The sequence below is a fragment of the Calonectris borealis genome, chromosome 2 (genome assembly GCF_964195595.1).
Source record: "Calonectris borealis chromosome 2, bCalBor7.hap1.2, whole genome shotgun sequence".
Lineage (NCBI taxonomy): Eukaryota > Metazoa > Chordata > Aves > Procellariiformes > Procellariidae > Calonectris > Calonectris borealis.
The window spans coordinates 42,009,110-42,022,964 of record NC_134313.1 but is presented as its reverse complement, the minus strand read 5'-3'; the positions used below and the strand labels follow the sequence as shown (position 1 = coordinate 42,022,964).

Below are 13,855 nucleotides of genomic sequence, written 5' to 3'. Positions count from 1 at the left end.
AGGCATTTTCTGGTTTACACTGAAACACGGGAGTCTTAAATATCTCTTCAGCTGCTTCCTAATGTTTGTTCCACAGGAAGGGAGTTAGTTCGTAGCATATTGTGCTTTGCTGTATCTGCATCAGCAAAGCAGATAAGCTCAGCCTCTCTTCATCTGGAAAAGGGGCAGAGGAAGAGCACCAGGAGACAGTGCGGTACTTAAGGATTGTTGTGAAGGTTTCAGGGAGCAAGAACGACCGTCAGGTAAGCAGAAAAGGTCCTCTGCTGTTTATGTTCCTGTGCTGCTTCCCAAACTGCTCAACTGTGTGTAAGCACTTTCTCTGAAATAGCTTATTTTGGGCTCCCAGCTGTGGGTCAGTGTTTCTCATAGCGAACTGAAATTCTCCTAAATTCTATTATTATTATTCCTGCTTAGCACTTAAAATCTCATTTTGGCACTGAAAAGCTCTGTCTCGGGTATGTTAACACACATTCGAGCGCCGGGTATTCCCTTCACGCAGAAGATGGCCCATCTCCAGCAGTTCTACCTGACACGCTTGGGCTGGCGTCATATTGAAGGAGCCAGCAGGGCTTTTTGCTGAAAATCTGATGCTCCATGAGATTTGGCTACCTATATACTTTGATTAAACAACAGTTCATTCCAGAGAGATCTTATCATATGAAAGGGCAGGCTCCTCGTGAGTCCCCGCGCGTTTTTGGCTTTGGCAGATCCCTCCTTGGAATTCAGGGAGGCAGAAGATACTTTTCAGGTTGAAAGGCATCTTTTCTAGTTTCTTGGGACTTTTCCTGGACTGTCTACACTAGCAATAAGTAGAAGGCCTGCAGCAATAAGACTGATGGCACTAAATCAAAGCATCTACAAAGCTTCTAAAAGTACGATTCTTCTGTGAGCTTCCCGTGAGGACTTTCTCCCCTATCCTCACACTTCGTTTAGCGTCTCTGTTCGGGGCTGAGCTTTTGGCACAGTCATTGACACACAGCTTTGTCAAGTTGCAAATTACGAACTAAAAGTGTGGAAATAATACAAAATTAAAAGCTTGTTTTTCACAGAGCTTCTTTGCTAGTGTAGGGCATTGAAGCAAGTTGTTCTGGGACAGGAGGGCTAGCGCTTTTTCAGTGTCACGGGGAAAGTGAAATCCATGCCAGGCAATGTAGTGCATCAAGCCCAGGAAGCTGCAGGAGTTTACAAGGAAAACTTCTCCTTTCATAGGTAAAATCCCAGAGACACTACAAAATCCCTGCGGCGTGGTGTTTAAAATGAGGTACTGCAGGAACGGCAAATAAAAGTGGGCATACTCTGCTAATGAGGGCAAATTGTGCCAGCTCTTTACAAAGAATAGTGTGTTTCCACCCACATCAAACCAGCTCTGCTTGGTCGAAGAGAGGGAAGAGAGGCTATGGCACTGTTTATTCCTTTCTACTCACCTCGGTCTGGCATCTTGTTGAGACTGTGGATCATATTGGGTCTGATCTTGCCCTCATTGAAAAACGACAATGTTTTTTGTGAGAGTTGGAATGTCTAGGGGGAAAATGGCAGTATTCAGATTCTCACCACGCACCCAAACATAACGTGCTCTCAGATTACATTGCTGTTCACTTTAACAGCAATAATATGATTGGCAACAATAAGAGTGTGACCGTCATTAGGTTTAGGAGTTAAGAAACTGTTTGTTGTGAATGATAATATTTTACAACTACTACTTCAGGGTATTTATATGCAGATTCAGATAGTGCTGCAATGTATGGCAAGTATCTGTTTGGGGGTTTCCAGCTTATACAAAATTTTGTGGCTCTAATAGCATTCAATTAAAGTAGACATTTTTTCTAGCATTGGGCCTTTTTTCATAAGTACTTTCTCTGGTAATTTAATAAATCATTCCTTATATCCTCGTGTTTAAATTATATTCCTATACAAACTGCATCCATCAGAGTTGATGAGAGTGCAACAGTGCATGCTGTAACTTCCAAAGAGCTGGCGTCTCACACCCTCATTAGCAGAAATGTATCTAGAAGTTGCAAGTGCCTTTCTAAAGATACATATAACACATCTCCCTGAGACTTGCTCACTTCCCGCTTTTCTCCAAAAGCAGCTGAAAGAGGCACTCTGCACCTGCTTTCTCCTTGTGCTGACATCTGTTTCTACATGAGAAAGGAGGCGATGAATGTTAAGCTGAAGGGACTTATTTTATTTATGATTGCAAAGATGCTTGGCTTGAAAAATCAGTTCAATTCCAGTGCCTTTCACCTTCCATGCTAAGCAGGGAGACAAAGAGAGCATTCATAGACACAACACATGTGACATGGGGCAGTCTAATGGCATTAGAACAGTTCAGTGAAGCATTAATGAATTTACAGTGATGACAGCACAACAGTGCTAGGATCTAATCTGCTCTGTGGTAAGTGGTTTTCATAAGTAACCTCAAACACAAAATAACCAGTCACGGCTCTAACTAAAATCTTTTGTTTTCTGACAAAACATAGCCAACTATTTTTCTTTTGAAACCAGTAGCCATTCCCTTGCTTACTGTGTCGCTGGTGTTTCTCCAGTCCATGTCATATCTCAGACTGTTCTCACCAAGCTCAGATGAGACTTCAGCTGTTCTGAGCATCTGATATTTCAAATACATTTTTGCCAATAATCTCCTGTGCTTCATGCCACTAGCCTCAGCAGCTGCTTGGAACTAGGATCCAGAAAAAAGCCTTGCACAGAAAAATAGGTGGTATGATCTTGTCCATAACAACATACCTTTAATCCAATTTTATATTCACATCATTTTCTTCACCATTGTACCTCCTTGTTGTCACATATCTGTGCCTACTCATGTATTTGGGTGAGGTGGACATATAAGGTGTTAAATCATTTATCAGCAAGGTTCTTGAGATGAGGAAAGATGTGAGCGCTAGCTGTTTACACAAGATCTTATCCTGCCTCACTGACATCAAAAAGGTTATTGCCATTGACTTAAATGAGCATGGTGACGGAGACAGCAACCTCTGCTAGACTGCCCATTTCCAGAATCCTAGAAAGGAAGGTGTTGGGCGTGGGGAGATAAATATGTGTGGGAGCTTCTCTTCACACTCTGCCAAGAATGGTGGTCACACATTAGTATTCACAAAATTATTCACAGGATTAGTAGTTTCATTGTAGACATTCCCTCATAAGGAGAACTACTGTTCTGTACTTCAAGCAAAACAAAGCAAAGTAGAAGTACTTTCAGTATTTCTTAAATGTCTGTGTTCTTAAATATATCCCATGACATTTCTCTGAAGAAATAGGTGTTCTTCCAAATGCTATAAAGATACATATTCTACATCACATTCTCCCTTCCCAGGAAAATGGAAATGAAACTATACAGGAAACAGGCAAGGAGAACAAAGAGGACAAAAAGTGCCTGTCTGTGTAAGTTTTCAGGGATCTGCCAAATCTCACTGAAGATGGATTTCGGTTACTTAGATGAAGGCAGGCTGGAGAGGGAAAAGATGACAGTGGGAAAAGATGACAGTAAGAAGTGGAGATACTGCAGTCTGTGGTGTTCCTACAGTGTGGGTATACAATGAAGCTTGCCTTACTTTAGTTTACTCCAGCACTAATACCAGTGAAACCAGGCAGTGTGGGGTGCAGTGCAGACCAGCTAATTGCATAAATACCCAAAGGTCTGGGACGACTGGTATAACACAGCCAAAGCCTTTGTGATCCGTACCCAAGTCAGCAAGGCCAAAGGGAACTTTCATAGCAGCTAGAGTTTATTAGTACACCAGTAAGATCTGTAACTGCGCTCCAGATGCACTGTAGCAGTTTTTTTTACTCAAAGAAAATGTGGCTCGAAGGACATCATTGTCATGAGAGAGGAACTACTGAAGCAAGGCAGAACGAAGTGCATCCACAGAGCTTTATTTACTCCCCAGACTGCTTATCAGTTGATTTCAGTGGGACTTCTCACGTCAGCAGGGATTGCTGGGAGGAGACAAATCTGTCCTTTTTCTATCAGAAATGATTTGAGAATCAGATTTACAAAAAAAGATTATCTAGGATTGATTGCCTTCAGTATCCTCATTTTAGTAATATTATTAGCTATAAATCACAGGACAGTTTCATATGGAATCACATTCTAATTAACATCACAAGATCCTCATCCCCCCACCAGTTATTCATGTTCATTCATCGTATGCTGGAAACCCCAATAAAATTATCTAACTGGAGACCAATAGCATAGCTGAATCTTTCCCTCTTCCATATGTTCTGTCAGCTTGTTTTTATCTTTCTTTGTTTTTTTTAATTTTTTTGTTGTCAAATTGCATTGCAGAGCACAAAATCCTTTTCTGGTCTTTACCATGTCTCATACATTAAAAATGCATTAGGGAAGATATCAACTACCTCGATTTGCTTTAAACTGTTGTCTTTCCCTCATAGCCACTGAAAATAAGACTCATTAATTCATTAATCCTAAACAGAGTAAATGGTGGTTCCTCACTTATTAAAAATGCAGGCCAAAACTTACTATTAAAAGGATGATGTAAAAAAACAAGTATAGTTTGCTCCATATGTTTGATGTTCAAAATAATTCATTGATGATAATAATCATAACAATAATAGGAAGCTGAAGAAAAAATAAAATGACCTTGTCTAATTCAAACCTGGGAAGAAAATTAGTTTTCCTGAACAACCAAAAACCGCTTTCAGAAGTGGTTTTATCTCTGTGGAATTGGTACAAAAGTCATGCTGTTACATATTCCTTCTGTTCGGTACCTAAAAGGCTGGGGGAGATATTTTTTCACACATATTCCCAGCCCTCCTCTATTCCCTTTGTGCTTTGTGGGATCAGCACAAAAGGTCTAGAAAGTAGGCTGGAAAAATCAGCTGCAGGTTCTCCTTGAGAGAAGGGCTCCCCAGCTGCCGCAGTGCCAGCACAGTCGGCTGTCCCCACCAGCACCTCGCTTCTCCTCTCCAGCACACTGGGTGGACCAAGGTCATGATGCTCACTGTGGACCCTACCTGGGGATGGGACAGCCCAGCCCCTAAGGACTGCAGCTGGTAAGGAGCAGCAAAGCATCCACCATCTTCCTCAGAATTAGGTGCCAAAAGGACCCTGCTGAGTCTCTGTTTGGATGTCAGGATCCTGCGTGCACCTATATCCCACAGGTTTATACAGGAATTCTTTCTAATAGAACTTATTAACAGCAGCAAAGTATGATTGTATCCATGCCTATAACATGGGGCTTCCTGCAGATAAGGAAGCTTTTAATTATTTGATTTTTAAAATTATATAAGGAATGATTTCACAGAATGGCTGAAATTGGAAAGCACCTCTAGAGATCATCTAGTCCAAACGCCCTGCTCAAAGCAGGGTCTTTAGCTGACCTTGCTCCAGATTGCTCAAGGCCATGCCCCGTTGGGTTTTGAGTATCTCCAAGGATGGAGACTCCACAACTTCTCTGGGCAACCTGTGCCAGTGTTTAACCACCTCCAGAGTAAAAAAGGTTTTTTCCTAATGTTTAAGTAGAATTTCCTGTATTTCAGTTGCCCTATTGCCTCTTGTCCTTTCACAGGGCACCACTGAAAAGAGCCTGGCTCCATCCTCTCTACTCGCCTCCATCTGGTATTTATTCACACTGATGAGATCCTCCTGAGTCTTCTTTTCTGGCTGAACAGTCCTGGCTTCAGCCTTTGCTCATAGGAGGGATGCTCTAGTCTCTTAATCATCTTCCTGTCCCTATGCCGGACTCTTTCCAGTATGTCCATGTCTCTCTTGTACTGGGGAGCCCAGAACTGGACACAGTACTCCAGGCTGTTGTCCTTCTTATCGCATGGGTGCATTTCTAGCTCATGTTCAACCTGGTATCCACCAGGACCCCCAGGTCTTTTTTGTTAAAGATGCTCTCCAGCTGGTTGACCCCACTGCCTGGTATCTGCTCCTCTCCAGGGGCAGGACTTGGCATTTCCTTTTGTTGAGCTTCATGAGTTTCCTGTCAGCCCATTTCTCCAGCCTGTCAAAGTCCCTCTGGATGGCAGCACAAATGTCTGGTGAAGCAGCCACTCCTCCCAGTTCTGCATCATCTGCAAACCTACTGAGGGTGCACACTGTCCCACCGTCTAGGTAACTTATGAAGATGTTAAACAGTGTTGGCCCCAGTATCGACCCCCAGTGTACACCTCTGGTGATTGGCCTCCAGATGGACTTTGTGTGGCTGATCACAATCCTTTCAGCCAAGCAGTTCAGCCAATTTTCAGTCCAGCTCACTGTCCTCTTACCTAGTCTGCACTTCGTCAGTTTGCCAGTGAAAATGTTATGGCAGACAGTGTCAAAAACCTTGCTAAACTCAAGATAAACAACACCCACTCCTCTCCCCTCATGCACCAGAATAGTCATTTTGTCATAGAAGGCTACCAGGTTGGTCAGGAATGATTTCCTGTTCCTAGACCCACGCTGACTACTCCTAATCACCTCTTGTACTTCATGTGTTTGCAAATGGCATCCAGGATTATTCGCTCCATCTCCTCCCCAAGGAGTGAGGTGAGACTGACTGGCCTGTAGTCCCTTCTTGAAGAAAGGAGCAGCATTTTCTTTCTTCCAGTCCTTAGGAAACTTCCCCGATTGCCATGACCTTTCAAAGATTATCAAGAGTGGCCTTGCAGTGACATTGGCCAGCTCCCTCAGTGCTTGTGGCTGCATCCCATCAGGTCCCATGGACTTGTGTGTGTTCAAGTTATTTAAGTGTTCCCTAACCTGGTCCTCCTCCAACAATGGTAATTCTTCCTTGTTCCAGATGTTCCGTGGGTCTCAGGGGCCTGGGATTCCTAAAGTTCAGTCTTACCAGAAAAAGACGGATGAGAAAAAGGCACTGAAAACATTGGCCTTTTCTGTGTCCTCTGCCACCATGTCCCCTGACGCATTCAGCAGTGAGCACACATTTTCCCTAGTCTCCCTTTTGCTGCTGATGTACCCATAGAAACCTCTCTTGTTGCCCCTCACATCCCTCACAATTCAACTCTGAGCAGGCTTTGGCTTTCCTAACTGGACCCCTGCATCCTTGGGCAGTGCCTCTATATTTCTCCTATATCACCTAACCCTACTTCCACCTCTCGAATGTTTCTTTTTCTATCTTTGAGTTTTGTCAAGAGCTTCTGTTTCATCCATGCAGGCCTCCTGCCACCTTTGCTTGACTTCTGCAATGTGGGGATGGACCACTCTTGAGTCTGGAGGAGGTGATCCTTGAAAATCAGCTAGCTCTCCTGGTCTCCTCTTTTCTTCAAGATGGTCTCACATGGGATTCTTGCAAGCTGGTCCCTGAACAGGCCAATGTTTGCTTTCCTGATATCCAGGATTATTAACCTGCTATTTGCCTTCTCTCAGGATCCTGAGCTCTACCATCCCATGGTCAAGGTGAGCAGGGCTGCCCCTGACCTTCACATTTGCAACAGTTCTTTGTTTGTAAAATTCAGGTCCTGCAAGAGCATCTCCCCTTCCTCAACCACCTGTGTCAGGAAATTGTCATCAGTGCACTCCAGAAACCTCCTGGATTTCTTTTGCCCTACTGTGTTGCCCCTCCAAAAGATATCAGGGTTGTTAAAGGCTCGTGTGAGAAGCTGGGCCAGTGAACATGAAATTTCTTCCGGTTGTCTGAAGGAGGCCGGATCTGCTTATTCTACCTGATCAGGCAGTCTGTAGCAGACACCCACACCAATGTCATCCACGTTGGTCTGCCGGCCAGCCCAGACCCATAAGGTCTCAGCTGGCTGATGGCAGGGCTCCATGCATCCCTGCTTCTCTCTCAAATACAGGGCAACTCTCCCTCCTCACCGTCCCGTTACGTCCTTCCCAAAGCGCCTGTATCCAGCCATTGCAGCACTCCAGTCGTGTGAGTGGGATTTGCCCATTAATCAGAGATTTCTAAAAATGTAGGCTCCATCTACTGAAGAATTCAAAGGTGAGCGTTTTCCTTTTTCTATTTCTTTCCTAAACAATTGGCAACAAACAGAAAGTCCATTTCTCAATACCACTGCAAAGTGCACGTGTTATGGTCAAATATGTCCTATGCTGCTGTTAGTTTTATAACAAAGAAATGTTTCTATCAAATGATTCTTATCAACAAAATTAAATAGAAATGATAAATGGCTTGCTAATATTTTTCTGTGAGCCAGTTTTTAAATGGGTCACATTGTTCTTCTCTTTACTAGCAACCTAAAATAGAAGTTATTATATCAACAGTGGTTTGCACATAATAGAATATTATCTGAAATTGAGTTTGGTAATGTTTTTCCTTGAAAATTAAGGCTACAATAGTATAGTTATTGAAAATTATCATAGTTTGCTTTTTATTTTTCTATTTAAATGCAATATTCTTGATAGTAAAAATTGCGGTTGGAGTTCTGTCTAGAGAAAATGATCTCTTGGTACAGGCAATAAGGAAAATGAATGTTCATGTTGAGAGCATAGTATTATTGAGGCTTCTTTTCCCTTCATGGGCCAAATTCTCTGCCGGAATATTTGATGCAATTCCACAGACTTCACTGGGACTGCACCAATTTATGTTACAGATAACATAAATTATCTGTATAGAGGATTTTTTTTTTTTTAAATTGAACTAAGTTGTAAAAATAAGGATAGAACTTAAGCAAAAGCATTGACAGCATTTTCTTTCACAAATCATGGATTTGAGAGGCTATTTACGAAAATCAAACTGTGGTCCATTTCTCCCTGGAATATCTTGCAGATGTGCAGCTGCAGCTCTTCAACACCAAGGAAAATCTGAGCTACCCACGAACACCAGCAAAAAGCCAGGCACATGCAGCCCACCCAAGCCACCAGCCACCCAGGCCATCCAAGAGTCACCAGCACCTCCGAGGGAGGGGTTTTTTACACTCACTGTGAAACACTCTGGGAAAATGGAAATTCAGATGTGCGCAAGTTGTTCGGCCCAGCTCAGATTTGTGCATTGCTGCAGTGCTGGTGAGGATTGTGTTCAGGCAATGCCACGTGTGGCTGTAGAGAATTCCTTCTCGGAGAACGGATTTCCCCACTATCATGTAAGCAGCTTCTGCTCCCACTCAGCTCTCGGTTCAGGATTAAAGGGCACCTCAGGGCTCCACTTTGGTGGCTTAAGTTAAAGCAGGGCTATAATGGTCAAAATAATTTGCAACCCTTAAAAACATAACAAGGGAAAATAAAGAGGTCTTTCCACCACCTGCTGAGGAGAACGGAAGCGCAGGAGAGAACAGACTCGAGTACAAGGTCCTGACTACGCCAGGCACCGTGCGTTAGACTCTTCGGGGATTTCTTCAGAGAGGTGAACTTCACTCACACTGAGATCAATGAAAACCTGCGCATTCAATCTGTTTCTCATAAAAAAATACCTCTGAGTCTTTCCAGCGTGCAAGTCAGAACTGCCTGAAAGTCACAGGGAAATGAAGGGCTGAAAGGCTAAGAATTTCATGCTTCTTTTTCTTTTTATATACTCTTTATTCCCGCAGATCCTATGGGAAGCATAGGACTTCAGCACAGGGACAGCCAGAAAGATTCAGGGCTGTTAAATTAGTAGCTTGTTTAAATCCCAAGGTAAACTAGTTGTGCTAAATTAATCTATGAACCCTCACGTCAGATCTAGAGCCTCTGAGCATTACAGATATTTTGAGATGATCTAATTGTGGTTGGAGAGAAGGGAGAGTATGGGCACGAGTAATGCTATACTGTGTGCCGCAGTGGGGTTAGCACACAGCGCAGTGCAAAAAGCTGACACGGGCAACACAGCCAGCACACCAGGGATCAAAGATGTCTAGGCATTTTCAAAAATTAGTTGCTGGAATACTCATAGGATACCAGGTTTGAAGTGCTTGCTAGGAAATTGAGGAAGATGTGCAAAGCAAAAATGGGAGTTTCTGGAAGTGGTGGGGGGATGGGAAAGAGCAGGGAAGGCTGCTGCTGCCAATCAATAGATTAATAGACAGGTGCTGTCCCTCATGGGAGTTTTTTCAGCTCCGAAGCGGGAATCAGAGGCACCCCAGCTAGCTTTGTTTTCCAAACTCAGGCAGGACCAGTTAACAGTAGTGCCTCTCACCGGGGTGAATTAGAGGATACAGGTACTGCCATCTTTAACATCGCGTTGGGAAGCAGGGGACAGGCCTTGACAAATCGCAGGCGAAGGCTGTGCCGTGGAGCCGAGCGGGAGCAGCTTCTGGGGTAAGCCAAGGCTCCCTCTGGACAGAGCTCTTTTGCGAGTCCAGCGCTGGCAGACGCTGTGGGGTGGAAGCACGACATCCATCCCCGCTCCACACCTAGCCTAACGACAGCACTGTGAAAGCACATGCAAATTGTCATGGTATTGTCAATTTAATCGCTACAACCAAACAAGAAGGGAATAGAGAAGACTTCCAATGTGCTGCTGGTAAATGTGGAATTTGTAGTGTATCGATATATCCATCTTCATTGGGTGGATGACATTTATGCACTGAAACGGACTTTTTTTATAAAATTCTTGAGATTACACTTTTGTTTTTACCCCTCTGCATGAATGGTGGAAAACATTTTTTAAATACTATGCTACAGACAGAAAATAAAATGAATAAGCATTTTGCAGTTTGTGACTCCTTCAGGATGTGATTGATCGTTGTCCCATATCTGCAGGTCAACCTCTGCCATAGAAAACCCCAGATAATCTTCAGCTGCATTTCCTAAAACATTAATAGGATGGACAAGGCTGAGATAACAATGCACGATTTATTTCCCAAAAGCAGCTGACAGGAGGAAGTGGATACCAAATTAATTAACTCATTAAAACAGTACAGCACATTTGGAAATTCAAAACAGACTGCCTGGAATGATTTAAATCTACCACAAGGTTAATGTCAGTCCCTTGCTTAGGCGTGTCAGTGTTGTGATATAGTGCTCCAGTTTTAGAAATGTTGATGGGTGCACATCCTGGGGCTTGCATGTTAGGGTGAGCCTGGACTTAATTAATTACATGACTAGAATACCACCTATCGTGGCCACACACACAGGTTGTGCAAGGGCTACATTCACATGCATGGACACACACACACAACACACAGACATACCAACAATTTCTAATGTAAACAAAAATTTCTATTATTGCTTGTTGAGAGGCATTATTAAAAATAGCAGGTATCTTACAGGCTGTAAATACATTCTGTCTTTAAGAAGCTACATCTATATCCAGGGCAGAAACTTGGCAATCATCTCAAGGGAGCAAGGCTTCTCTCATGCCTGATTTATAACCAACAGAGAATTTCTCAGAAATTGGGTTTTACCATTTGTCAGTCACAAGTTGTCAACCAAGCCTGTTTTCTCCTGGTGAACTTCCACCTGTGTCTCTTTCAAAGTTACAGGAGTGTATTTTTAGAGAATTGCAGACCTTTATTCAGCATACCAGACTCCATTACAGCACTGCTAAAGTAATATGTACATTTATAGCTGTCATTAATAGGGCACATTTAAGAGCTTTAGTTGCTTTTTATCCTTCATGGGGTAATAAGCCGTAATTAAAGGAGTCAGGGGCTGTTACAGAAACATTTGCCACCACCATGTGTAGCACAAAGATTACTTTGCAAAGAGACAACTGGCAGCCAAAGCAGTTCAGGGTATTTCTTCACATATACATGGCAAAGACATGATAGCACTTTTCATTAAAAAAAAAAAATTCTAACACAAGACCTTGTTAAATCACTGTATCTGAAAATGGCTCAAACTTGATTAGTGTGTGCAGATAATGGGGACTAGGCAACACCATAAAAATGGTCCTGTTGATGGATATCTGAGGTGTCCACAGGCATGGTCTACTACCAGCAGCTGTAAAAAGCTCTTTGCATTCATTTTGGTGCAGGAATCACTTGGAACAAGGGTCATCCCAAAATAAAAGCAATTCAAGCAGCTTCTGAGAGGAAGACGAGGAAGGAAGGAGGAAGGCATATTTCACCTTCTGCACTGCCAATCATTTTTACATCATCCCAGATTATGCAATATACCGTAGCAGGGACTGTGAAGCATGAGTAAATCAGGAAAGGTCAGTCTTCGTTAGCACTGTCTGCTGCACAATGTGTGCTCTCAGATGTCTGAGGCAGAAAGGTCACAGCCACAGACTTCACAGCATCTCTATCTGGCTTCAGTCTACACCTACCCTTGATTATCCAGGGTTATGAGGAAAAGAGGTTTAAAAGTCTGTGTTTATCCTGGTGGCATATAAAGAAGAATCCAGTTAAAATCAAATTAAGTAGCTCCCTTCTTAAGAATGACATTGTTACTGTGCAGATGAAAATAAAATTCCATGAATTAGTGATCTGATTTTATTTTGCAGTGATGTTTTACAATGTGTAGTGTCCAACAATATACAGTGATAAGCCTCAAGAGAGCACATGAGAATTTACAATATATAATGATGTGTAATGTCTTTGGTCCTCAAACTCTTGTTCCTTTTTTCGCATGTAAACCATGGTGATACAAACTTGCTTTGCATAAGGCACAAGACTTTTTCTCATCTCAAAAAAAAAATCATCTGTACTGGAATGAGGTAAAATTATGAAGGTAAGGGCAAAATTACTTTAGTTCAAGGGATTGTGTCATATGGTCACAACCCTTCTTTTCCTGAAGTATCTGGGTTTATTGTGATATTCCAATAATCTTCAGAGAAGTGTTGAAAATCCCTTTTTTAACTGTATTGGTTTCTCTCCTTTAACTGAATTCCCCACATACACACACACACATGCACACACACTCTTAACCTTTTTCACTATGCATCAAAAGGCTTTAGTGGAGCCCCAAGACACAGCACTTCTGAAATCAAACACGCTGCTGTTTTGTGGAAGCTATCTTGCAAATTCTTGCAGAACAGATGTGCGATCCCAATTCAAGGCAAGCTCCATGCAACCTGCCAGCTCTGCATACAAACTGAGAGTCCAAATCAGATACAATCCTCTTTATTTTGTTCTGGCTTAAACAAGCTCTCTGAGATCAACCTCATCCATGCAAATGTCCCAAAGAGAAATGCTAGATTTAGCTGACAGATGCATAAAATCTCATGTTGTCACAGAATTCCCCAGTGTCTACTCAGCACCAGATGTCAAAGAATGCAAATCTGCAGCTGGGTCTGGTCTTCATTTGTGCTCCAAATTCCCTCCTTCACAGCTGTTGTTTTCCGCTTCCATGTACATAGAGCCAAATTTTCAGAAGCAGGAGATAGACCATGGCTCCCTATATTGCTGTGAATATACACGTTTCTCTATTTGTCTGGAAAACGCCTGTTTGAGTTGAATAATAGTGTATTTGTGAGGGCATATTTGAGTACGCTCACCCGCCAGTATTGAAAACACCCTTGCTTATCTTTCAAACACAATCTCTTTTCAACAAGTTCTCTGGAACCGGAGTTGTCTTTCCAAATATCTGTTTGGAGGTACAGAATAGGATTTTCATCCTTGCTTAGGAGTCCTGGGCACCATGGAAATAATAATCATAACCACAGTAGCACAAAACCGAATGATGAGGAACTGCAGAGCAGTGTTTCTTCAGTTATCTGGGGAGGCCTTTGCTGGCCATCCTATGTGCCCCTCAGGAAAGGAAGCTCTAGCCTGGCACTATAATGACTGTTCTAAAATTCTGTTTTCCCTTGTGTAGATATTAGCAGCCTGCACAGCTTTTGAAATATAGTCAGAGTGCCATTAAAATAATATGTCTGCAAGAGCTGAATTGATGTGAATTTTTCCTTTTTTTTATCTAAATGGGTGGAAAATTTGAAAAAACAGGTAAAGGTGACTACAACAGTACACATTTGTTTTCCTGAGATTCCTTTAAATTAATTCAGATTTCCAAGGTTCACCTCCAGTGGCCTCAAGTGTAGTTTAGATTTCATTT

General features: G+C 42.5%; 1 long non-coding RNA gene across 1 annotated transcript; it reads left to right on the top strand.

The window, feature by feature from the left end:
- LOC142078186 (uncharacterized) lies at positions 1 to 11,636 on the top strand. Its single transcript, XR_012672150.1, has 3 exons — positions 1 to 242; positions 7,780 to 7,925; positions 8,712 to 11,636. It is a non-coding gene; the product is annotated as an uncharacterized LOC142078186 (long non-coding RNA).
- Positions 11,637 to 13,855: the final 2,219 nt, after the last annotated feature.